The sequence below is a fragment of the Rhagoletis pomonella genome, unplaced genomic scaffold, assembly GCF_013731165.1.
Source record: "Rhagoletis pomonella isolate Grant_MI unplaced genomic scaffold, Rhpom_1.0 Rhpom_scaffold_00006, whole genome shotgun sequence".
Lineage (NCBI taxonomy): Eukaryota > Metazoa > Arthropoda > Insecta > Diptera > Tephritidae > Rhagoletis > Rhagoletis pomonella.
The window spans coordinates 70,122,738-70,147,777 of record NW_023458560.1 but is presented as its reverse complement, the minus strand read 5'-3'; positions in this window follow the sequence as shown (position 1 = coordinate 70,147,777).

The window sequence follows — 25,040 nt, the reverse complement described above, 5'->3', positions numbered from 1 at the left end:
CATCTTTAAGCAGACCTTTTAAGCTTAAAAGCTTCTTTCATCTGATGTGCATTTTTGGAAAAGATATTTTTTAAAAACTCAGTTTATTAAATGAAAAACTGCATTTCGGAAGAAAATATTTTCGAATTGGTACAACTTATGTAAATCGTAAAACTAATTTTTTTTGGCGGAAGTCTTAGAATATACTAGGTTTAATAATTTCAGTGGAAAAACCGCAACTTTTTTTACGAGGCACCCTAATGTACATGCAGCAAAATATTTGTGCTGTTGATTGCATTTCTGAGAGATTCAAATTTAAAACTGTTTATGGCAGCGAAATGTAAATTTTTATTTTTTTAGCCAAACATTGTGTTTTTTTTCTGTTTCCTTTTTTTTGAATTCGCAATCAACATTTCACGCATATTCTCGCCGAACGCCACCACTTACATTGACTCTTTAGTGAAGGGCGTGAAGTCTGCACAAATGGACAAAGGTCCTTCATGTGCTCATATATTACATGCTTCTTTGCAAGAGTGTCGTTGTGTGTCTGTGAGTGCGTTTGGTGGTTTTTTTATACATTCAAGGGTAACTTTTCCTTCGCATTCTACTCCTCCTTTGTACTCCTTTTATTCCATTTTTGCGAATAATCGATGTAGTGTTTTCCCGGTGTCACAACAAAGAGCTACAAAAGTGACGAGAAAAGTAACGTTTGCACTCAGGCTCTCACCGCTCTCACCCACTCTTCCACTTAGCGTCAAGTGCATATCGACCACTCGAAAGCCACTTTCAACAAATTGTGCCAACGTATGCAAAATAAATTGTTTGATGTTGCTACTGGGGAAGAAGTGATGTGGAAGTGCGGTTTTAATACGAATACACATCATATTTTTTAGTCGTTTTAATATTTCACTCTCTAATGCATATTCCAATAGAAAAGAGTCCACGCGTCGGCAACGTTATCTCTCCGGATCCGTTGTCTACTTTAAGCTCCCGAGCTGAATGTATGACTGTAAGGGATGGATTAGTTTCATCTTTGTCCACCATAGTCAGAAAAGATACTTACTACTTACGTCCATAAATGGAGCTCTACAGATGATTTGAGGAAAATTTTTACGTATTGGTCCGACTGATATATTTCAAAAATCCCTTGGTTTTTGAAGGTTCCAGTTTCTGTCCTGGGAATTCACAGTTTTTTGAAAATAAAATCTGGCAATACTGATCCTAGATGAAACGTTGGTTTTCCTTGGTCTTCCTCGGAGCGAGACTAATATCGACTGTTTTAGCACAAAATCTGCATATACCCTTAGGACGAGTACATCGCAATCATTTGGGTTCCTATTTCCCGCATGCTCTGCGTCAGAGCTGCCCTAGCAGAGTGGGATTGTTCCTCCATTGTAGGATGAGTAGAGGCAAACCACAAGGGTGCATTCTCTCCCCCTTTTTCTAGATTATCGTGTTCAAAGACGTCCTGGCGGAGCTGAAAAGAAGAAGTTTTCGATAAATTTCCAGGGACGTGATATTTATAGTCAGGGTTAAGTCTTTTGACATTCTGAAGATTATAAATCCTTGGAAGACGCTTACTGTATGCAAGGTTTGTAATACCACTGAGTAGGACCTACATTCGATCCCTGGTCCCAGCAACATCTAAAAATAGAGCATCTTTTAATAATTTTTAGATACAGTTCGTCCTAGATACCTAATTCTCAGCTACCCTCAATCGGTGGAACTCCACTTGCGCTCTCAAAAATGGTAAAGTACTTGGGTGTAGTGCTGGCGGTGAGCTATTCCGTAAGCCAAATATTGAGGAGAGGAATGGTTGGGACCTCTCTCCAAATTAAGTATACTGGCTTTATGAGACCACAATCCAGAAAATTAAATATTCTCATTTTGGTTGTTTGTTTTTCCTACATTTGACAAGATATGACGGAAAATCGTTCCACAATACACAATTACATATCGACACCTGAGTGGAAGATCGACCTATCTCGACAGCCAGTTCGAAAACGCCCTCTCTCAGAAAACTTTTCAAGAACGCCCTATCTCATAATTTGATTAAAGAACGCCCTATCCCAGAATTTAGTTCAAAAACGCCCTGTCTCAGCACATTTTCAATACATTTTCATCTGAGGCGTTTTCGAACTGGCTGCCGAGATAGGTCGGTCTTCCACTCAGGTGTCGATATATTATAAGTTTAGATTACTTAAGAAGTTAGTCCTATTTTACTACTGGACATTTTGTTTATCGTATTATCTGTAGACATTGTAACTTATGCTGCCACAGACCTCTATAGAGGAGTGGATGGGACAGAGATACAGTAAACGTACTCAACGGATCAGTCGAAGTTGACCGGAATAGTTGGAGGAGATGATTTCTTTAAGGAACTTTTGAAAAATTTCAAGTTTAGGCTCCCGAATATCTGTAGTGCGTAGCCGACTGTCTACGTATTTCATTATTACAGATAAAAAGAATACATATCTATACTGATAGCCAACCATCAATGAGGCAAGGCGTCGCATTTTTCTTGCAATGCTTCATAATCGATACGGATGAGTTTGTTAGTCTTCGATCTGATCTTACAAAAAAATGCACACAGTTGCAAAGTTCCATACGAAATCGTCGAAACAAAATTTCGTCATTAAACGGATAGAAGGGACCCCAGAAAATGGGGGATTCGCCCAATGTGTAGGAGTGGCATCTGTAAGCAATTACTTCTCTAAGGGGTATTGATGTGAGACCATCGAGCAAGAGAGATATTTTCTTTAAGGAATTCGACAATGGAGCTGCATAGCACGCCATCTCAAAGGACGAAAAAACCGACATTTGAAAGGCGAAGTTATGTGATATAAGTATCAGAAATCCTTTGGTTTGACATTCTATGCGCTGCTTTTTATACTTTTTATGAACATGAAATGATATTATAATTTTGCTCCGAAGTTTGTAAGTACCAGAAGAAGAAGAGATAGACCCTCTAAAGAAGCTGAGTCGATGTAGCTCTGTCCGTCTGTCTGCCTGTTTCAACGCAATCTAGTGCCTCAGTTTTCGAGATATCCGACTGAAATTTGGTAAACGAGGTTTACAATAAATCATTATTCATTTGTGTGAAGTTTTGCTTTATAACCCCAGCATTTTGAATGATAAAACCGTAAAATTTTGTGAGAAATTTATTAATTAATCAAATAAATTCTAAGATCGGTATAATAACTTATGGTATATCTCCAATACAACTGATGAGTAAATAAAATATTGCAGCATGAGCGAAGCAATTATTCGGATGCACGGGATTCAAGCAAAAAAAAAAAGTTAGACCACACCAATTCGAAAAAACCCTTAGTTCTCTGTAAAATTAAAAACGATTATTTCCGTTCGACCAAAACAAATAATGGACTCATAAACACCAATTGCAATCAATTCCAAAATTGATAAGCCCCTGGAAGGATGCGCCTCATAATAATCGACACTTATTTTTACTGCCGAAATTCGAAGTCAAAATGCATGCAGTAACGGTTAATTGTTAACATAAACGATTTGTTTTACATACACATCCCCCCCCCCCCCAAAAGTTGCCAACAACTCAAAGCAAAGCGAGAGGGCATCACAACAACAATTCGAGAGAAAATGCAAATTTGTTGCAATTGCAATTTAATTGAGTGCATCCTGTAGGAACAAGCGTACAGACTTTATATATATAAAATAGGTATGTACATACAGCATATGAGTCTACCAAAGGGCAAACAAATGCATCCGAAGTGGGGCATAAGCGCCGCAACAGTGGAACATGTAAATGGAACAGCTGTTGAAAGGACACAAGAAAAAACATAACAAATGGCAGAACATCTACCAAAAATCACACACATATGCACATACAAAATAATAACAATTAACAACTGCATTTGCTGCAATAGAGCTAGAGTACCTGACTGCAACAAAAACGCCCAAAACGCTGCTATGGACTCTTAATAAAAATATGAGCAATGTCGTTATGAGTGGGCCCACTCCGCCCTCCCTCTCCTCCCGCAATGGCAGGGGCAATGTGTCTGTCGTCCTTTTTGTGGTATTTTAATTTCAGCATAAACATAAAGAAGGCTCAAACACGAGGCCAATAGCATGCATTTGGGCAAGCGACTACAAATCGGTATGTTCTTTCTGGGGGGGGAGGGGGGCACTCTGCGTTTGCAGTACGTGCACCCTGTGCTATGCAATATGCAGAGTAACGTTGCATACTTTGCGGCGGCTGTCTAGCTGGGTGCATACAGTGTATGAAAATGCAATTTACACAGTCATCGTTTTCATATTTTTCCAATGCCTCAAACCCTGCTGCCACACACCGTGTATGCCCGCCTCCGTTGTTGGCCAACTGATGGAGTTGTCTGTTTTTATGACTTTCGTAGGGGCAGAGATTTTTGTTTGCTTGCTTGCTTTTGTTGCTGCCATATTTGCACTACGACGTATGCAGTTGCATTTTACGGTTGCAACACATTTGCCGCATTTAATTAATTGTTCAATAAAATTAATAAACATTTACAAGCGACCGAAAAATGCCAAATGGTAGGAGACGGAGTACAAAAATTACACTGGGAAATAGAAGAAGAATAAGAAATAAAGCTTTTTCTGCTGTATTCTCGAGCACTTGCAGTAAAATGTAATGGCATTTTTAGTACATAAAATTTAAATATCTATCGAAAAATAGCAGATATTTACCAGTTTGTGAAAATGCATTTTAGGGTCACATAAAATTTTGTTGCAGCAGCTGTACGCAGCTACTCGATTTCGTTGTGCTTTGCCCCCTATTGCATGTTTGGTGAAATTGCATTGCAATGCAATTATCGTTGCATTTTTGGGGTGTTTCTCTTCTCCCCTTTTTTATTGGTTTTATGACAAGTCATTTTGGAAAACATTCAAAGCGAATGGTGCACGTAAAATTTTTTTTTAAATTGTACTGCGATTGCTTTTTGTAATAAATGCAGTTATGAAGTCTGCGTTGAGGCGATTAAACACATCTTTAAATTGTTGGCAATACTTCGATGAATTTTTTTTGGAGACCCAGCAACAACAACCACCAGCCTTATCGGTGTGGTTTAAGATATCCCAAGGGCATGGAGAGCGATTGCTCTGCATATAAATTTATTAGAAACAGGACTCCTAGTAATGTCCTATCAAAAGCTCCATAGAGGAAGTTTTCACTTCACTAGAGGTGCCTTTTCCGGCGTCCTTCTGGGGACAATCGCCAGATCGTAAACTAGGCAACAAATAGATGGAACGGCGACTGGAGGCTCTCAGGTGATTGTACATGCGGATGACGTTGCACCTTGGGTTCAGTGACAAACTTCTACATATCCCGGCTAAGGTTTAACCTGGTGACTAAGCGGTCTTCGAACAGTGCCACGCATTAATATTCTGATGAGTGTGAAGAAGTCATTGAGGTGAAGTTATTTCCTGGCTCGCTGGTTGAGCTAGCTGCGATATGAAAGCAGTCAATGCGCTGCTGAATTGCACTACGTCGGCGAAGGAGGTAGACATCTTCTCTGATAGCGAAGTGACAAGCAGGACTTTCCGCTCACTGACGATGCGCAAAAAAAGGAAATTGGCTCAGCTCTTTTTGATTTGTGTCTGGTTATTTCCTAGTCAGACCAATAAGAGAACCAGGCTATATCAATATTGCAGAAAACTGCTCTGCGGGTTAGTAGCCCAGGTAAGGCAACACACTCGAATAGGTATCATCGACATAAGAGAGATATGCGGACTAATCGTGCCTGCTCGGCATACGGCGAAAGTTAAAACCAGAACAGTTACATGGTATTTGTGGACCGCAGGAGACCAATTAATCTTCTTAGGCTAACAAAGCCGCAAGTTTCAATTCTGGTGAGTCTCAGCTGCTTAGAGGACGATGAGGTGGAGTCATTTAATACTCTATCTTAATCTGCTTAACTTTGACGAGGCTATGGTCATTGGATCGCCCTTTTCAACAAATCCTGACAATACGTACGCGTACTGGAATTAGCCGCTTGAGAAACTTCATTCTTGGCATACAGCTCTTTTCGTTTAGCTTAGCAGTTATCATTCGTTGTTATCGCGTGGTATCACTAAGGATTCATACGTACGGTACAAATGTGCCCTTGTTTGGGACAATCACTCTATCCCAGCATAACCCCTTGTAGTTTCAGACCAGCAAATCTGCCAGATAGAGGTTAATCTAACCGTGATCGAGAAGTAGCGTGAGCGTTATAAATATTTTAATCTAGATTTATGACCCTTTTCGCGAGGACATTTCCGAGGGATTTTCGAAACTTTTGATCTCAACCCAAACCTACAAACAATCCATAAATATGTATGGGTCGTTCCATGTCAACTAGAACAGAGTTATATCCATAAAATGGCGCAATAAAAACAAAACGTGCAAGGGCTGAAAATGTTTGCACACTTTTGCTCTTTTAAAATCAGTGTGGCGATTTTGGAATTCAATATGGTGGCGTCAGTAGGAGTGATGCAATTCATCAAACTCACGAACCGATAAATAATATTATTAATATCCTTTAGAAAACCTAAAAAATTAAATGAAGGGATCATTTTTTAATAATTGTTATGGTCGCTGAATACAAATCTGCTGTCGGATTTAAAAAAATTCAAAATGACGGATCCAAGATGGAGGCCGATTTTTTTTAGTTCAACATTTCTGCTCGAAACTCGATACTCAGGGGATTGATGGGTTTGCTGAATTCAAGTCTTGTGTCAAATTTAAAAATTTCAAATTGGCTGATCCAAGATGGAGGACGATTTTTTTCGGTTCGTGAGTTTGATGAATTGCATCACTCCTATTGACGCCACTATACTGAATTTCCAAAATCGCCTGCTTTTAAAAGAGCAAAAATGTGCAAACTTTTTCAGCCCTTGAATGTTTTTTTGTATTGCGGCAATTTTTGGATATAGCTCGGTTCCGGTCGACATGAAACGTCCCATATATATTTCTTCATCTTCAATATGTAGTAATTGAATAAATTTCACCAATTGGTCATGAAATTAGCCAAATTGATCAACAGAAAAGGAGAAGATCACACGCAAATGTAATGACTCAGCAAAAACTAGAAAGTTTGGATGCAAGCATTTCATAATTCTATAAAGGTTTCGTAATTCTACTTCTAGTGATCCTGCATTACTTAAATATTCGTAAGTTCGCGAGTATGTGGTGCAAAGTTCACTTCTTATTTATTTGTATCAGTGGCGGATCCAACGGGGAGCTTTTGGGGGTTCAACTACGCGTCAGTCAGTGGCGGACCCACGGGGGGTGTTTCAATACATAGACGCCATATTATACGTACATATGCGCCATATTAAAACACCCTCGGTGGGTCCGCCACTGACTGACACGTAGTTTAACCCCCAAAACCCCCCCGCTGGATCCGCCACTGATTTTTTAGACTTTCCTTGGTGCTAAGTTAATTCAACTCCTTTCTCTCTAACTCTATATCTACATGTTTGTTACTTTTTCAAAGGTTTTCATATTCATTTCATCTGCTAAACTAAAATTTTACTATCAGAAACAATATTCCATTTATACCCTGCAGGAAATTAAATTAATTTGAAAGTAGTTTATAAGCTACTTTATTTTCAATAACAGCTACATAATCGAAATTCTCACCAGGGGAAACCCTGCAAAGTCCTGCTTTATTTAACATGACGATGTAATAGGAAGCAGTCAATTATCCGACTCTGCATTTAAATTCAACTGCTTTAAAATTCATTTGGCTTAAAGCACTTCAAAGTGTATCGTTTGAATATGCTTTTTTGTTCTGCACTTCACAGATGTTTTTTCATATTTCTAAGACAAAAATTGTTTCTTTGGGTAAAAAGAGTATCCAAATTCAAAGCATTTAGTCACAGCATTTGTTTAAAAGTAGTCTTTCAATTAGTTAATTTGAAAAAAAAAACACTTGCTCCCGTCAGGGTACTTCGGCTGCTATTCGCAAACTAAACCACACGCATTTAAAGCAAAGATGTACTAACCACACCACACCACCACTTCTACAGCAAAAATGGCATACCTTGTCAAACAACTCATTGCGACGTTTTCATGATGATTGAAAAACATTTGCGAGTTATGATGTCCGGCAAGCCAAGCATATCCTGTACGAAGAACAACATCGGCAGGAACACATCAAAATGAACGTGAGTTATGAAACTTTGACGATGTAATACATTTCCTCATTGCTCATTTATGTAGCGTTAAATGCATACAGGTACATTAGGATGGTCCTTGAATGTAGGAAGCAAATTTGTACACAAGATTTTTTCGTCTAATACCCAATATCGATACTACAATAGTCGAAGATATCACATATAAATTTTGGCCCCGATTGGAGTCGGTTAAGCCGTGGCGCACAGGGGTCAAAGTTCAGATTACCTTATGAAGACGTCTTAATCGACTCCAATCGTGACCAAAATTTATACATATGTGATATCCGTGACCGTGGTATTATCTACCGATTGAGGGGGTGAGACTGAAAAAAATCGTTCATTTGATTTTTTAATGACCACCCTAATGTACATATGTACATGCATATATATGTATTTATTTTGCTGGTGCCAACCGTTGGGTAGGGATTTTCCAAGTGTTTGAACAACGAAGCTCAGTTGCGCTTATCAATACATACAACTATGCAACAGCGCATTTCACAATTTTCCAACAGCGCCATTTAGTTTCTGTAGCTTTTATATGACAGTCGCTCATTTCAACTTTTATGAGACCAAATATAAGGTCCTGTAGGACCATAACAAATATGTTTTCCATATATTATTTGAGATATAAGTTAGGTTAGGTTGAGTTAGGATGGATGGTTCTCTAGATGGAGGAGAGTAAATTAGTAAATTTGTGTTACAATAAAAGAAGGGAGAAAGCATGAGTGGTAGTTGAAAAACTCATTTATAAAAGCGGTTAATATCTGCTTCCGAAAACATCTCGGGGCTGAAGAAAAAATGAGACTGAAGATGTTTGAGCCTTAAGAGCTGATTAGCAGATGTTGAGATGATTCCACCATATTATCCTCCATGCAGCTGCTGCAAAGGGGGCTTGTGGTTATGTTGAGTCTTTCAGCATGAATTCTGATAGGTAAAGGGCAGTAAAAATAATTCTTACTTGTTCAGTTTTAAGAGTTCCCTTTACCGTTGTCGGGCAACATGTAACCATAAGGGCCTAACCACAATCATCTTCCGATAAATTGTCCAGAAGCAGACAACTTCTTAAAGTCAGGATCATATCTCCACGAAACGAAATAAATGAATGGCTTTATGCTTGAACCACGTTGGGAAAAAAATTCAAACGAAATGAACAACGATTTTGCTCGAAAAATATTATTTTCTGACGAAGCGTATTTTAATCTCGATGGCTATGTTAACAAGCAATACTACCCCATCTGGGTAGATTAACAGTTTGGTGTGGATTTTGAGACGGTGGCATCATTAGCCCAGAGGTATCAGAAATGATTTTTGCGTCCGGAAATTGAAGAAATGGACTTGGACAATCTTTGGTTTCAGCAGAAGAGCACGCCATGCCACACAGCCTATGCCATAATCGATATTTTACGCGCCAAGTTCGATAATCGTATTATCAGTCGTCTCGGCGATGTCAATTGGCCACCTCGTAGCGGCGATTTGACACCGTTAGACTTTTTTGTGGGTGCCGTGAAGGACCGACGTTATGCAAAGGGACCACTATATAGACCACCCTTCATATAGGGTAAACGATATTTTTATTTCCTTTTCTATTGAAGTAGGCTAGTTACAGTTATGGTTAACCTCTATACAGACTGTACAGTAATCTATCTCAACTAACTTTCTTCGGCATCAGTCACTACTTAGAGTCAAAATTAAATTCAAACCAGTCGCTTTTCCTACCAGCCTCATTGACACACATATTCCCATTATCGCTTTGCCTGCGTGCGTCTATCAAGTGCATCTCTACCACTCATTTATTGTAGTCCACAATTGCAACGTTGTGTCCATCATCGTTACAACGCTGCTCTCGTAATTTTCATTTATGTATGTTGGCTGCAATCATTTGTTTTTTTTTGCTCTCTTTTATATTCGCTCGACAACGCGAAACGCTGCTCAGCACTTCACGACACTTCACTTGTTGTTGCTTAAGCTATGTGTGTTGCCTTTGAATGCGCTAGACAAGCAACATTAAGGATTTGTTGTCTTTTATGTTTGTCACTACATACTTCCCCTAACGCGCCACCACCTGATCAACAACTGTACATTCACTTTGTTTTACCTGCTGGTAATGTTGCTGTTCTACAGTGTTTGTTGTAACGTTATTATTCTTGCCAACAACAACAGCAATGCATTTTGCTATATGTAGTTGCCGCTGTTATTGTTTTTATTGTAGTGTGGGGGGTATTCAGGGCGTATTGCACTTCATCGAATATTGCAAACGTCATCAGCATCAGTGTAATGTGGCCAACGCCAGTATTCTGCAAACAATTCACAATTCAGCATTCAACAACACACATTTACACATAAGTTTGTAGATACGCAGTTGTGAAGCTGGTCCACCACTGCCGCCATCTTCACTCCGCTTTTTGATGACCACAATTAAGCCAACAGCGAAAATTGCTGTCATCGGATATTTTTGGTACACAAAAGACAGTCATAAACAATGAAAAATTCTGCAGTCAAAATCAACGCTACTTCAAAATTGAGCTTTTGCTTGTAGCAGCAGCAACAACAGCAGCAATAATAGCAGCAACATCAAAATTTCACTCAAATATTGTTCAGCGATATTTGGCAGCGTTCGTCTCATAAATTTCATTTTCGTGCGTGTTTTGTCAAGTATTTTGTGGTTGCAGAATTTTGACGTACCTCAGGCAAAATGATGTTTATTTCCCAATGCTAGAAAATCGAGTAAACTAAGATTTTAATACTTTAAATTGTGAGGTTCGAAAGCACAACTAAAAGGATATTTCAAGCATTCTGTTTTAGTTTGAAACAAATACAATATGGTTTGTTTTTTCTCAGTGCACAAGACCACCAAATAGGTCAATAGAGGCACGCCGCAAGGGACCGTATTATCGCCGCTACTATGATCGCTGGCGGTAAAGAGAATACTTATGGAAAATGGAAGGAGGACCTGCCGAACTCACCACATGTAGGGATGACATTTCAGACGAAGTGTCCGTCCACAATCGGCCCACTATGAACCAAGGGTGATATGTACATATTTGGCTAATCAAACTTAGTATCAATGCAGAAAAGAACATATCTTTTTCTTCTGGAGTGACCCTGAAGCTCAAGCAAAGCACAGAGTACCCCGGAGCAACATTCGATAGCAAGCTGTCGTGGTGTCTCAATGTGGTGGAGAGGGCGAAGAAGACCTCAGTGGCAAAACAATGCTGAGCTGTACCTGGGACTTATCGCCTTCTCTTTCCCACTGGATCTACACGACGATAGTAAGACTGATACGGTCCCACGGGCTATTAGTTTGGTGAACAGCATTGGAAAGGTAAAGATTTCTTTCAGTAATAAAAAGTGATGCTATCATTGATCGGCAGTGCTCCTAGGACTACACCCACGGCACCTATGTAGTTGCATATCTAGACGGTTGACCTATCCCAGTTCGTACGCAGGTGCTATGGGCCAATATAGCGGGGTAATATAGAGCCAGCCTTGCCTAGGTGGATGGTGGATTGTCTACATGATCCGGCAGCTGCACTTCAAGATGAACTTCGAAGCCGCCACTATTGGAATGCTGGCTCGGTGAATGTCTATGCAGACGGTTCGAAGATGGAGGAAGACGTTAAAGCGGCAGTCGTCTGCACGGAGCTCAGTCTCGACAAATCCTGTAAGCTGCCGGATAAAAAAGGCGGCGGAGCTACTTAGCAGCAGCCTATCTAATAAACAGGTGATACTCTATATCGATAGTCAGGCTGCGATAAAGGCGTATCTATCACACAGCATCCTTGATCAGGGCAGCTTTAGATATGCTACACGCTGGCACAGATGGACATCTGTACTGAGTTCTGGGGCACACACCTGCTCCTGCCGGCAAACAGGACAGCCGGCAAACTTGTCAAATAACTAAGGTGCTCTGTCGGAAACTGTGCTGATATGTAGAGGATGTTCCGATTTCTCTCCAAGCGATAAAATGGCAGCTTCAGCTGCTTGGAATGCACAGAACGTTTGGACCAAAACAAAAGGCTGCAAGGTGTCCAGGATTTTGGGCAAAGCGTATGATGTCAAGCTCATGAAGTTTCTCCTATCCCTCAATAGGGAAGGCGCTAGGCTAACTGAACATTTCCTGCTGGCATCGCACGCCCTTAAAAGAGCTCCATCTAAACATATTCAAAACAATCGCTTGAAGAAATCAGTTATGAAAAACCGTATCAATCACCCTAGTTATTACCCTATAAAAATAGGCCTCTTTATTTTTGATCTTTTTCTTTTCGAAACTCTTCCACTTATTTATGGAGTAGCCACAATTCAGGTCTTCAGAGTAAGCTTTTCTTAGAAGGGGAGAAAGTACATGAAATAATATTAACGCAGCACAAATTTAACTTTTTAACTTTAAAGATCTTCTAATACAGCTCCCAAAGACGGGGACTTATTGTGAAAGCCTTTCTTGAAAGCATTGCTTTAGAAGTGATCCTAATTTTGACGACTGGGATATAAATTTGAATAACATCCATCTACCATAAATATTTTAAACACACACAAGTAATTACTATTCCAAAAACATACTCACACTCGCAATCGAACTAATGCAATTACGAAGCGTTTTTCCAAAATAAAATTTAACACTTGAAATTCAAATTTTAAATACATTTGGCAACAATTCAATTTCACACTTCAAAACAACAAACGACCAGAGCAACGGAAATATGCCTTTTGGGCTAATTTTAATCTGATTTTGAGTGCAGAGCAACAGGACGGTTGACAGAAGTTCGCTTTAGAGTTTGTGTTCTTTTTTTTTTTTTTTGGGAGGGCAGACCAAAGGGGGAGTGCAATGTGACAAAACTGGCACTTCAATCATCATTCGAGTGTCACAAGTAAACGAGACGCAAATAACAACAACTGCAATAATAATAAATTTATATCAACACATGCGCTCGTTTCGCTGTTGCCTACCCTGAGGCGTTGAAACTCGTCAAGCATAGTAATATTCATATTTTTGACAGACTAAATATAATTTGAACAAGTGTTCATTGCGAAGCGCACTTGAGCTCGTTAGAACGCACTCACACACACACACACACATGAAGCGTCAATGTATTTTATTTGTGTTTTAAAATATTCTTACTTTTATATAATTTCAATTTCGAGTTGCAAAACGTTTAACTTTGATGAGAATTTTTTCTTTTTTAATTTTTTCTGTGCTTTAGAATTGCCGCTCAAATGGCCAGCAGCAAGCAAGCACTTTTTTTACTTTGCCATTTCATTCAAACGCATTTCAAACAAAACTCATCGCTTGTTGCCGAAAAGGATATTTTTTTTATTTCCGTTCACGCCTCAGTGAGTGCCTCTTGGCATTCGCCTGTTGGCCCAACAAATTGAAAAGTTCAAATTGAATTTGAATTCAATTTCGTTTCATATGACCTGCTTTTTGTAGAATCCCTTCTGCCTCCTCCCCGTCTCCCTCCATCGCTTGCTTTCCATCTCCTTTCCCATTGCTAATCGTACTTTTCCGTAGCTTATGAGCAGCGTGGCGCACTCATAACTGCATGAAAATGAAGTTAAGCAGTGAATGAATGAATGAATGAAATGAGTTAGCGCAATGAGTGGGTGAGCGTATGATTGAATGAATGTGTGCTTGAGTGCATGATAATCTGTTTTGGCTTACTCTGGCACACACACACACACATACATATGTATGAACGAGTATATGCAAGACAAGACGAATGTGCATATGAGTGCGCCGCTTCAAGGGTATCTAATTTATTTACTTTTTTACATTTTTCCCCATTATAAACTTCACCGAAAGCAGTTAAATGCTGGATAAAAAGGTTCAGCAACAGTTTTCGACTACTTGAGCACAAATTAAATTTGTAATAAATTTTTCATTTTCATTCGCTTTTTTTTTTTGTATTACTTGCTTTCATTGCTCTCTTTGAGGCGGTAATCCCTTGAGTATGAAAAATTAATATGGCGAATATGAAGTGGTGTCTGCAAATTTAAGAAAATATGAATATATTTTTTAGAAGGTACATTTGTATGTCTAATAGTTTAGATACAGTATTCTTTTGATTTATGATTTCTAATGCCAGCGGCTCAAGTAAGCCTACAAGTTCCGTATGTAGTCACACTTAGAGCTGAGGAGGCCCATTGCGATATACAGAGCAATTCTGGCTAATATAGCTAAAAGTCTTTCGTAAGACAAATGAAAGACAGATAGCAAGATAGTAGTTCGTTATTCTAGCACAAAAATCTTAGAACAAAGCTGAAAAGCCATTTTGAAAGAAAGCACTTATATAGCCAAATGCTCCAACAGTCGCAATGGTGGAAGCAACAAAGCACGGGTGTACCATTCGAGAGATCCGAGTTCGAGTCCTCGTGCATCGAAATTTTTTTCCTTCTTTTTCGAATCAAAATTCGTTTATTTTTTAATTTAATTTTTAGAATTTATTGTTTTAAGAAAAATATATAGTTTTTATTTCATTTAATTTTTAGAAATTTTTTTTATTTATTTCTTTCTTCTTTCTTTATTTAATTTTCTTTTAAAAATAATAATATTTTTTTTTTTATTTCATTTGATTTTTAGAACTTATTTCATGTAGTTTTCCTTTTTTAATGTAATGTCTTTTCATTCTTAATTCAACTTGGTTTTAATTTTTAGATGTTATCCTTTTAAAAGAAAGAATATTTTTTTTAGTTTCATATAACTTTTAGGAACTTATTTCATTTTTTCCTTTTTAAGATATTTTTCTCTCTTTTTTGATATATTTTCTTTAGGTTTTAGATTTTATTGTTTAAAAGGGTACAATATTTTATTATTTAATTTTTTAAAACTACTTTTATTTATATTTTTTAATTTGTTTTTCTTTTTTTAATTTCATTTAATTTTAATTTTTAGATTTCTTTGTTTAACAAAAGTATATATTTTATTATTTCATCTAATTTTTAGGATTCAATTTTAGTTTTTGACTTTTTTTAATTCACTTTTCTTTTAATTTTTAGATTTTATGAAACATTTTTTTTAGCTTTAAAGCAATACCTTTTTTGTTGATTTAATTTTTTACATTTTGGATTTGTTTTTAGATTTTATTGTTTTAAAAAGAAAAAAAAGTTTACTTCATTTAATTTTTTTAAATATTTTTATTTATTTTTGTTTTATCTTAATTTTATTGATTTTTTCTTTTTTAGTTTAATTTTCTTTTAATTATTAGTTTTATTAAAAAAAATATATATACATATATTTTTTTAATTTAATTAAACTTAAAAATACTCATTGCTAAAAGGTGAACAGCATAATGCTAAGACTTCCTCATTAGCAGATATTTCAAATAGTCTTTCGAAAAACAGTAAAGAGCTCTCAAGATAGTTGCCCGAATTGACAATTGTTGAGTTGAAAGACCATAATTGAGTTGAGTTGCCATAATTGCCCTGATAGTTTACTCGTCGCAGGCTTAGTGTTTAAATAGATAGAAACATAATCACTTAGTAATTTTATTGCGCCGTCGAAGTTTGTAGATTTTCGGCAAGCCTATATCCGACAGAGAGTCGAAAAAGTATTGGTGGAGACACCGCTGCCAAGCCTAGCCGACCTCGGTAATGGAAAGAAAGTTTTTGATACTCCTGATTTCTGCACCATCGGTGAAAGTTATTCATCGGAAAACCCATTCGCCAATTCGAAGAAGTTCGTCCTAAAGCAGTGCAGAGCTTGCTGCATAGTTCTACCCCTCATCCATTGGATTTGATATAAGGAGAACATTCCCACAAAAGAACCAAAAGGGAACAAAAGTATTGAGAGCAGTTTGAACGGTAACAAAATGAGAACAAAAGGTTCGGGAACGTTTCCGTAAAGAACGGAATGCGCACAAAACTCTAGCGAACATTCTCAAGAAGAACAGCATGAGAACAAAACGTTCGGGGATGTTTTCAATGAGAACAAAATGGAAACGAAAGTATCGAGAACGTTTTAACGGAGGATTAAATAAGCACAAAAGTCTGGCAATCGTTCTACGAGAGAGCAAAACGATAAGAAAAGTTTTCAGAACTTAACGTTAAGAATGAGGAGGAAGAGGCCAGAATAAAGCTGACTTATTTCAACTTCCAGATCATTTATTTATTTATGGATTTCACTCTTTGTAGCAAGCCAATGTCTGATTTCGTATGGAATTGGCAAGATTCAAGGCTCTAGGGCGATGGGAACTCCGCAGCCTGGCTTTTCAGCTTCGAAAAACAAACTGGGCTCTTTCCAAAATTTAGCTAAACCTCAGATCGAAATAGTTTTTAGCCTCCAACTGCTCAATTGGAGAAATGTCGATTGAAATAGATCCCCTCAACGGAGTCAATTCACAATAGCACAGTTCGCGGTTTCACTTTGATGAAACTTAAAGTTCCCTAGTGGATGAGGGACCTGAATGCAAAGCAGAAACTCGTAAGTAAGCTTTCTAACAGACTCACAAAGTTTCGTCAGTGGTATGAGTATAGGGCAGCGATTGGAGAGAGAGCTTTTACTCTGCACGCGCCTATATAAAATGTATAGAAAATTTAAAAGAGCTTTGCCCGCGGGCACAAAACTACAATAAACTTTTTATACGCTTCTACTGGGAGTCTAGGTAGTACGACTGTCATTCAATAAGAACTCTACCTTAGGCCCACCGTCTCATAACATTTTTTTAGGGAGTCTTTCTATGAGATAGCTGTTCAAGGGAGGCAAAAATGGCACCTTTACGAACAAAAATATCGCTGGAAATACTTGCTTCAATTACATGTTGCACTTTCGGGTGAAACACGATCAGATGCCTATTGTCTCTTTGGATCACAGGTTCCACATAGCAAATCTGGATACATCTTTGGCAGGAAGAGGGTGAGTTTTGATAGTATTTTTTGGACAAGAGGCCCTTCATTGGTTTAGAAGCCTAACTTCTTCATTCTCAAAACTCTAGAAAGTCAACTGTACATACTGAGTTTACCACTTCCGGAAAATCGCTTTGGTGTACAATGGGGGTCTAGCGATCATGAAATGTGTTCTTCCTAGTCCAGTTTTTTTAATACACAAATCTTCTATGACCTGATTTCCTCGTATCATTCTTGCTTTTGAAATTTTCAGTAAGCAATCTCTAAATCTGACACTAACGAAATTAGATTTTAATTTTTGGCTAAACAATAAGACGATTTCACGACGAAATAATTTTTCCAGAAGCTATTAAATTCTTTAAATGCCCCGCATGGACTAAAAAGTTTATGAAAATTATGAAGACTACTACATTTACAAGTCCCGCCTAACTCAAAAGAGCCGTTTAGGGGGCAATGCAACGTCAGCCCATCGCCCGTCCACTTAACGGGAAGCAGCCGAATTGTAGCCGACAAATCTCAAAGCAACTGTGAATTTGTTTTACAGCATGCTGAATTTCTAACAGCCTAACACGAAAAAATCTGTTATTTGTGTAGCAATAAAAAATAATGTCAACTCGATGTAGCGACCAAAAAAAAAACAAAAAAAAAAAGATGGAAAATGAATAAGCGCCAAACAACAATGCCATTAAGCGAACACAGTTGAGGGGAAACAACAAGAAAAATGCTCCAAGACGCCACACTTTATGCTGTCGACACAGAAACCATACGCAAGAAAAGCAGCGACAGGAAAAGGGAATTAGCCAGTAGAAAGAAAAAAAAAAGAATGTTTGTAAAAAATTATGTCGCATTTCAGCGACATTTCCGCGACTTCGGCGCTACAGTAGCTGGCGCGTTCTATGTTGCGCCGGAGGATGAGGGACGGCAAGCGAAATCTAATGCCAAACATGCCATCCAATCAACCGCACAATCACTGAAGAGTGCACTTGCTGTCGCTACCACCGCCAGAGGTGCTTTTGCTCCAAGGGGTGACATTATTTTTCATGTCAACTCGTCGGCGGCAGTTAAACGTACAGCGAATGGGGTGGAGCTGTTGCTTGGAACAGGATGCGTGTAAGGATGTGGCTGAGGATTTGGCGCGTTCGCAGTTATCTCACACGCAATTGTTTGTTCTGTTGATTGTCTTCGGCTTGTCGCGTGTGTCTCCTTCAGTGGCCTATACAAATACTTGCGATACTTTTTTGTTTGCCTACCTGTTTTTGTCTGCATCCTACCTTCAGGGTAGTTGGGTAGCTTTCTTAAGGTGTTTCCACGTGAGTGCCACCTTTTTTTTTTTTGGGAGGTTTGTGGACGTGGAGTCAATGCTGCAATGACATATACACCATTTACTTGTGTTTTGTTTACTCGCACAATGATCTCATTGCCGTTCTTCTTCTTCTTCTTCTTCTAATTTCACTACCTCCACTTCATTCTTTTGTCATCAGCTGGAATTGGTTTTTAATGTTTCCGCTGAGATACGTTAAGAATAATTGTTTTGTGTTTTGCATTGCCTTTTTCTGTGTTGAAATATAATTTCGAAGGCAAAAACTTTTGTGCTAAGTGGCCTTGTTTAGCTTTGATATTGCCCACAGGTGTTGCTCCTTTGGCCCTATTGTTTTATTTGCTTTTTCCAGCGCAATTTAAATTTCTCTTGGAGGCTCTTTTAAATACCTTAAGTGGGTTTCGAGTGTCATTCTGGTGTTTTATAGCTGACAAAAAGTTTGAAAAGTTTTTGCTTATACATATATATTTAATGTTTTAATTGGCTTTTGGTCAGGTGACAAGGAAATATATTCTTACAATTGTTCTCTGTAGGGGATGAGTGAAAGTGGAGGTTCATAACTTAACGCTATATCTAAATGAAAGACGGTCAGTCCTACGATATTGCTACAAAATGAAGGCCTATTTCAAAAATCGCAATGTGAAGTTCTACTCTAATGGAGAGTAAGGGACTACTTAGAGTAAAAAACACTCCTGAATTTGCCTTTTCACTACGGCTACTGAATGTCTGAGGAAATACCTGGTTTCCTGGGATGCCTTTTTCGCAGTCAAGAAGCATGTTGAATAAGTTGATAACATATTTAAGGAGATATCGAATGTCTGGATGAAATGCACGATTGAGAGAATACAAAGGTTGCGCCGATCTCGGACCGCTATTCCTCTCTTAACGAGTTTGACAGAATCGTTGTTTGCATGACGTCACACTTGTGCAACTTGTTTACGTTTTCCTTGCAACATTCTTTCTTCTTCTTCCATTCTTGCTCACGTTTTGGCATTTCTCTCTCGCAATTGCACCAGTGTGACGTCACCCAAAAGTTATTCTAAAAAATCTTCTCTGATCGGCGCAATCTTGTATTCTATCATTCTTGGATGAAATGTAACTGTACAATGAGCTCATGAGCATAGTAAGTACTCCTCATATAATTTGCGGCGATCAAGATGTTTCTCAGCTATGTAATAGCGTCAACGAAAACTCATGCCGATTAGGCAGGCCCTCGGGCAGGACCGAACTAGTGAACGTTGGACGAAGCGAGAAAGAGCAACCTGTAACATGATTGGAGCTCTACACGATCAGCTTGAGCATCTTTTAGACCGAGATCAAAAAGTCCAGCGTAAATCGTGGACGGAAGTCTGCAAAAATGTGAAAGGCTGCCAGGAATCATCTCGATTTATGCATATCATCTCGAAGAATCATGCTCACTTGAGATACCTGAAAGATAAGTCGGGCAAATGAGCGGGGAATCGTCACTTAGGCTACTTCTCAGCGCCCATTTCCCGAGCGGTTTTTCACTGGAATGCTACAGGTACGCTGTACGATTGGCCACGCCCCCGCATAACGATTTCTGTAGAAACTGTAGAGATGAACTAGAGTTAGACGTAGAATCCTTTCGACACTTCCTGCGCGAATAGCCGGCACTCCGGAGAAAACGTCTCTAATTCCGGACCCTTTCTTCAAGAACTTAGAGAAAACTTCAGTGGAAAGACTACTTGGATTCGTTAGGAAATCGTGATGGTTTAAAGACATGAAAGGGCAGGAATTGGGAAATTACGTAATAGGCATCCAAGGACCTGCGCGATCTCCAAGTAAATTCTTGACTACTTCCAACCTTGAATCCAGTTTGTTTCCCAATAAAGAAATTCGGGCTGGCACGTATTTTTAAACATGTAAAAGGCACTTCTTCTCCTCTATCTGCTAATAGTATCTATTCAGTAACAATTCGTTCACACTTTCTTTGGAGTATAAAATTTTCCTTTTGTTTGATTTATGCATACACTTTGACCAAACAAATCTCCAAGGAAAATAAGTAAAATAAATTTGACCGAAGGGGGGGGGCGGAGTATGTGGGCCAAACTGCACCACGCCATTATTAACAATAACTAGGTCATTTCTCGGTTTTCTACTGCATTAAAGAGTATCTAAGGCAACCATTCTTGAAGTTACCCTCAAACAAGGCTGGACATAAGAAGATTTTCAGCAGTTAATTGCAGAAAGATTTTAAATAAGTAAAAGAAAAGGGAAACATTAAACAAACAAACATTAAAAACCAAAAAGCGAGCAAGCGGCGGCCCAGCTCAGTCGGGTCGGTTGGTATGTATATCCTTTCAGCCGACAATGAGCGCATAAATTGTGAATATGCATTTGTGCGAGTGAGTATGTAAGTGGCTTTCCTTTGTTGGGGTTGTGGATTCCGAAATGGGTTAAGCCACAAATATGAGCCGCATAACCGATACACTTCCGTTCACATATTCATCTATATATCACGTATGTATGTATGTGGATATGGGTGTGTCTGCACTTTTGGGTAGGCTTATGCGATTTGGGTGTAAAAAACCGGTTTTTAATTAAGATTAAATGAGGAAAAATGGCACACGCACATATGTACATACGCTGGGTTGTGTTGCGTGAAAATTATTTCGTTTGATGTGTATGTGTGAACACATATTTATGTACATACATATGTATATGCCCGGATGTCATATTAAACATGTTTACAATTGTTGTAATGCCGATTTGTGCAGTTAACTGTAAAAGGATATGAATATGAATTAAAATTTATAAATCTAAGCAAGCGGGATGCCACATTCTCAAATGCCACACAAAGTTTCTTTTTTAATTTATTCATACATATGTACATTAGGGTGGTCCAACGTTTTTTTTTTTTCCCCCCCCCCCCAGAACTGAAGAATACCGAAAGTACGGAAACCCGTATTTTTTATTTGGAAATCGGTTAGTTCTTATATTTTTCTTATGGGGACAATCGATTTTTTTGTAGAATTTTTTAAAAATCGTTAAAAATAAATATTTTTTGATTGAATAAAAATATTTTGCTGCAGAAATCTTCAAATAATTCAACAAAATTATGGCGCATATTTAAATAACTTTGTATTTTACTAACTTTTTTCATCTCCTATATGCAAAAATTTGTTATTTTATGTGTTCGTAACCACATCACGAACGGTTTGAAAAAATAATAAGTAAAATTTCAGAGCAAAATTTCCATCCCAGTTCTATCGTTGGAAGATTTCTTTAAAGAAATATTTTTATTCGATAAAAATAAATATTTGGTTTCAACGATTTTGTAGCAATTCTACAAAAAAATGTATTTTCTCCGTTAAAATACATATATGGAAAATTTCGAAGTCTCGGCGGCACAGTTAAATATTAATCGATTACAAAATAAAAAAAAACAACGCGGCTCCTTATTTTCTATATTTTATAATTCTGGGGATAGCAGCAAGAAAATTCCAAAAAGTTGATTTTCCTGTGTATTTTCGGACCACCCTAATGTACATTTGCAAAGCTGTAAAGCACACTGATAGCTCATTAAAATTTCAAAGGTGTTGAAATATTAATTTACATTTAAAATGAAAATGAAACGAAAAGTTGTAAATGCGACTGAAAATGGGAAATTCAAAATGTGAAAAATATGGGTCGCAAACTCTTTGAACCGCACATACATACATACACACAGCCCAATACATGCCTATGCGTGGCAAACCACCAGAGTTTATCTGCTTTGTGGCGAATGTATAATTTGAATTTAAATTTTAATTCGAATTTTCGTATGACAGTTGAGTTTTGTGCATATTTTTAACCCTTCACTACTTTCGCCCTACGCTTGTAATTTCGTCAGAACAGAATTTTTTTGGTACGTCACTCGAAGCGAAAAATTAACACTTTGATATTCAAATTACTTGCGTTTTGAGAATTTGTTGATGCTTTAAATAGATTTGTGTGCTTAAAAAAAGGCTAACCAAAAAAAAATATTAAAATATTTATTATAATAAATAAATGAATTAAAAAGAATATTATACATACATACATGTATGTACAAAAAGAAATATAATTCATACTTCCACAGCAAATATTTAAAAAAAAAAGTGTATTAATTTATTTTGTTGCCTCGTAAACTACAGTTTTTACACCCTCGAAAATAGCTCATATTTACATATAACTGTTTGACATTACATATTTTCGCTTTGATAAATGCTATGCTTTGCAGAATTCGAAAAACGATGAAATTTGCATTTAAATTGGTTTTTTTTTTTTTTGAAGCCAACATATTTACAAGTGGTGATTTGTAGTAATTTGTAACAAGTAATTTTAAAGGGTGTATACAAAAAAACTAGTCGACTAAAAAGTGGTGCAAAATCAACATTTATTGACCAATAGCAAAAGAATATGAGATTGACTCGGTTTTTCCAACCGTTTTGTTTTTTTTTTTATTTTAGGCGGGTTCCTTGAAAGCTAAACTCGGTCTAAATCAGCAAGTCGAGCACATGTTGTCTTCATTCTCATCTAAGCTTGCATTTACAAAGAACAAAACATTTCAGAATATGTGAGGCCATGAGGGCAAAAGTGGCATAACCCACAATTTTTTTTTTTTGTTTTTGCTTGTACCTGACTTCTTAAAACTGTAATAAATTTCGATTGATCATTTGATTAAATTAATCGATTATTTTTGTCAAATTTACGATTTAATTGTATCGTAGTTTTGTGTTTCATTACTCGATTATTAATCGATTAATTGTAAGATAATCGCAAACATATTTTCAGGAAATATGAGTTCTGTAGTTGTCTGAATTTTTTTTTTTAGTAGCTGCATCAACTTTACTCGACTCGAGGTTCAAAAAAAATTAATTTCAAAGATTCGCTGGCCTCAGTAATGAAGTTCTTGCGAAATGAAATAATGTTCACAGATAATCTTATGGAAGCGGGTAGCGAGTCGTCACTAGAATCAGTAAATCTCTTGTACAATCTATCTATCTATCAATCTATTATTTCTCAATAATTGCAATTAATGGCAGTTATTTTTTTTTGCGTGTGATTAATCGTATGATTAAATAATCGATTATTTTATTTTTTTTTACCTAGGAATGGCAAAATTACAAGCGGAACATGACCGCATTGTTCAATTTACTATCTTCGAAAAATTCAAAAAAAAATTATAAGAAAAAAATATTTACAACAAATAAACTAATTTTATTGTTTCATAACATAATTATCCGATACTCTTCTTTATGTTTGGTACATACCATCATTGGTATATATAAGATATGAGTCCCACTGTGGCTTTTACCACCTTGCTTAACATAGCAAACCGTCGAAGTCGTAGCTAAGGCAGCTGCCACAAGGGCTGTGGTAGGACCTAAGGGCAACGTTCAACTGACTCAGTATTTGGGTATTTCAGTATTCAACTTTGTCTCTGGTAATGTAGATTACTGCGTAGCAAAACAGGAACAAATGAGCTCTTCTTCAAGAACATTACAATTAACGATGAGGTATACGGGAAGCATAAGTTGACACAAGGCAACTATGCGCTTCTAAACGGCTGAGTTGCAACTTGACGAACGGGTTGGGCGATAGGACTTTTGCAGAGAACTCCCCATGAATCTTATTGCATATTTTTTCCTTTTTACAAAATTTAAAAAAAAAAAACGAATTACCTTCTGATCGGCAATACCAAAAAAATAATACTCCTGAACTTGGCCTCTGTAAATGAAATACTAACAATATTGGCGCTAGTTCCTGAGGTCGCACTTTTTAGTGCCAAAAAATTCGTGACGACTTGAGACGAAGCCAATGACATTCAACTCACAAAATATATTTCTTACTTTAAAGTATTTTTCAACCAACCATTTTCTTTGCCAATTAAAATCTTACCAAGCCAGTGAGCGCTCGCCTAATCGCCTTAAGGTAGGCTACGAATTAGCTGCCCACATACAATTACTTAATAAAGATATCCACAGACATGAGATTGATATTTGAATATGTGTACATAATTACGAATATGTATAAAAAGAACATGTATGTACATATGTATGTATGTATATGTATAATCTCATACAGCAATAACACGCCACTAAAGGCAAAAATACACATTCGATTCGGGAGTACGCTCTATTTCGTATGCTAATAACAAAGTTAAATATTTCGCTTATTTTTCCACTTCATAGCCACGAAATTGCTTTCCCGACTAACTTCCGGTTGCGGATATCTGCGCACATCCATATGCATACATACATACACAGGCTTTTGGCTGTAAGCAACGAAACGAAAAAAGCTAAAAAGAAAGCTAAAAAAATGTAAAGAGCTCGCAAGGAAGTAAGCAAATCACAGGCTCTGCTGTCTTGAACTGGCGCAAAAGGAAGAACTCGAACGGATGAAGAAAAAAAAATTTTAAAAATTGAAAGCTACAAAATCGAAGCGAGCAACCATAGAAGCGTGCATTAGACTGGGTCGGTCCCCATACAAAAAAAAAAGTTGCTAATGTCCGCCCCTAAATTTAAAGATTATGTTGAGAGGGTTCTGGAAAAATTTTTTTTTTTTTTTTTAACCCTCCGAAATACAGCCGAAATGGTTTTTTCGTTGTAACTTGGTTATTTGACGGCCGATTTTTAAAATTGATATGTCATTATTTTTGTCTTGAGAAGCTTCACTTTTCGTTCTTATGTCTTTTTAAGCTTTGAAGTCGCGTTCGCATGATAAGGGCAGAAACAAAATTTTACCCCCCCTAAAG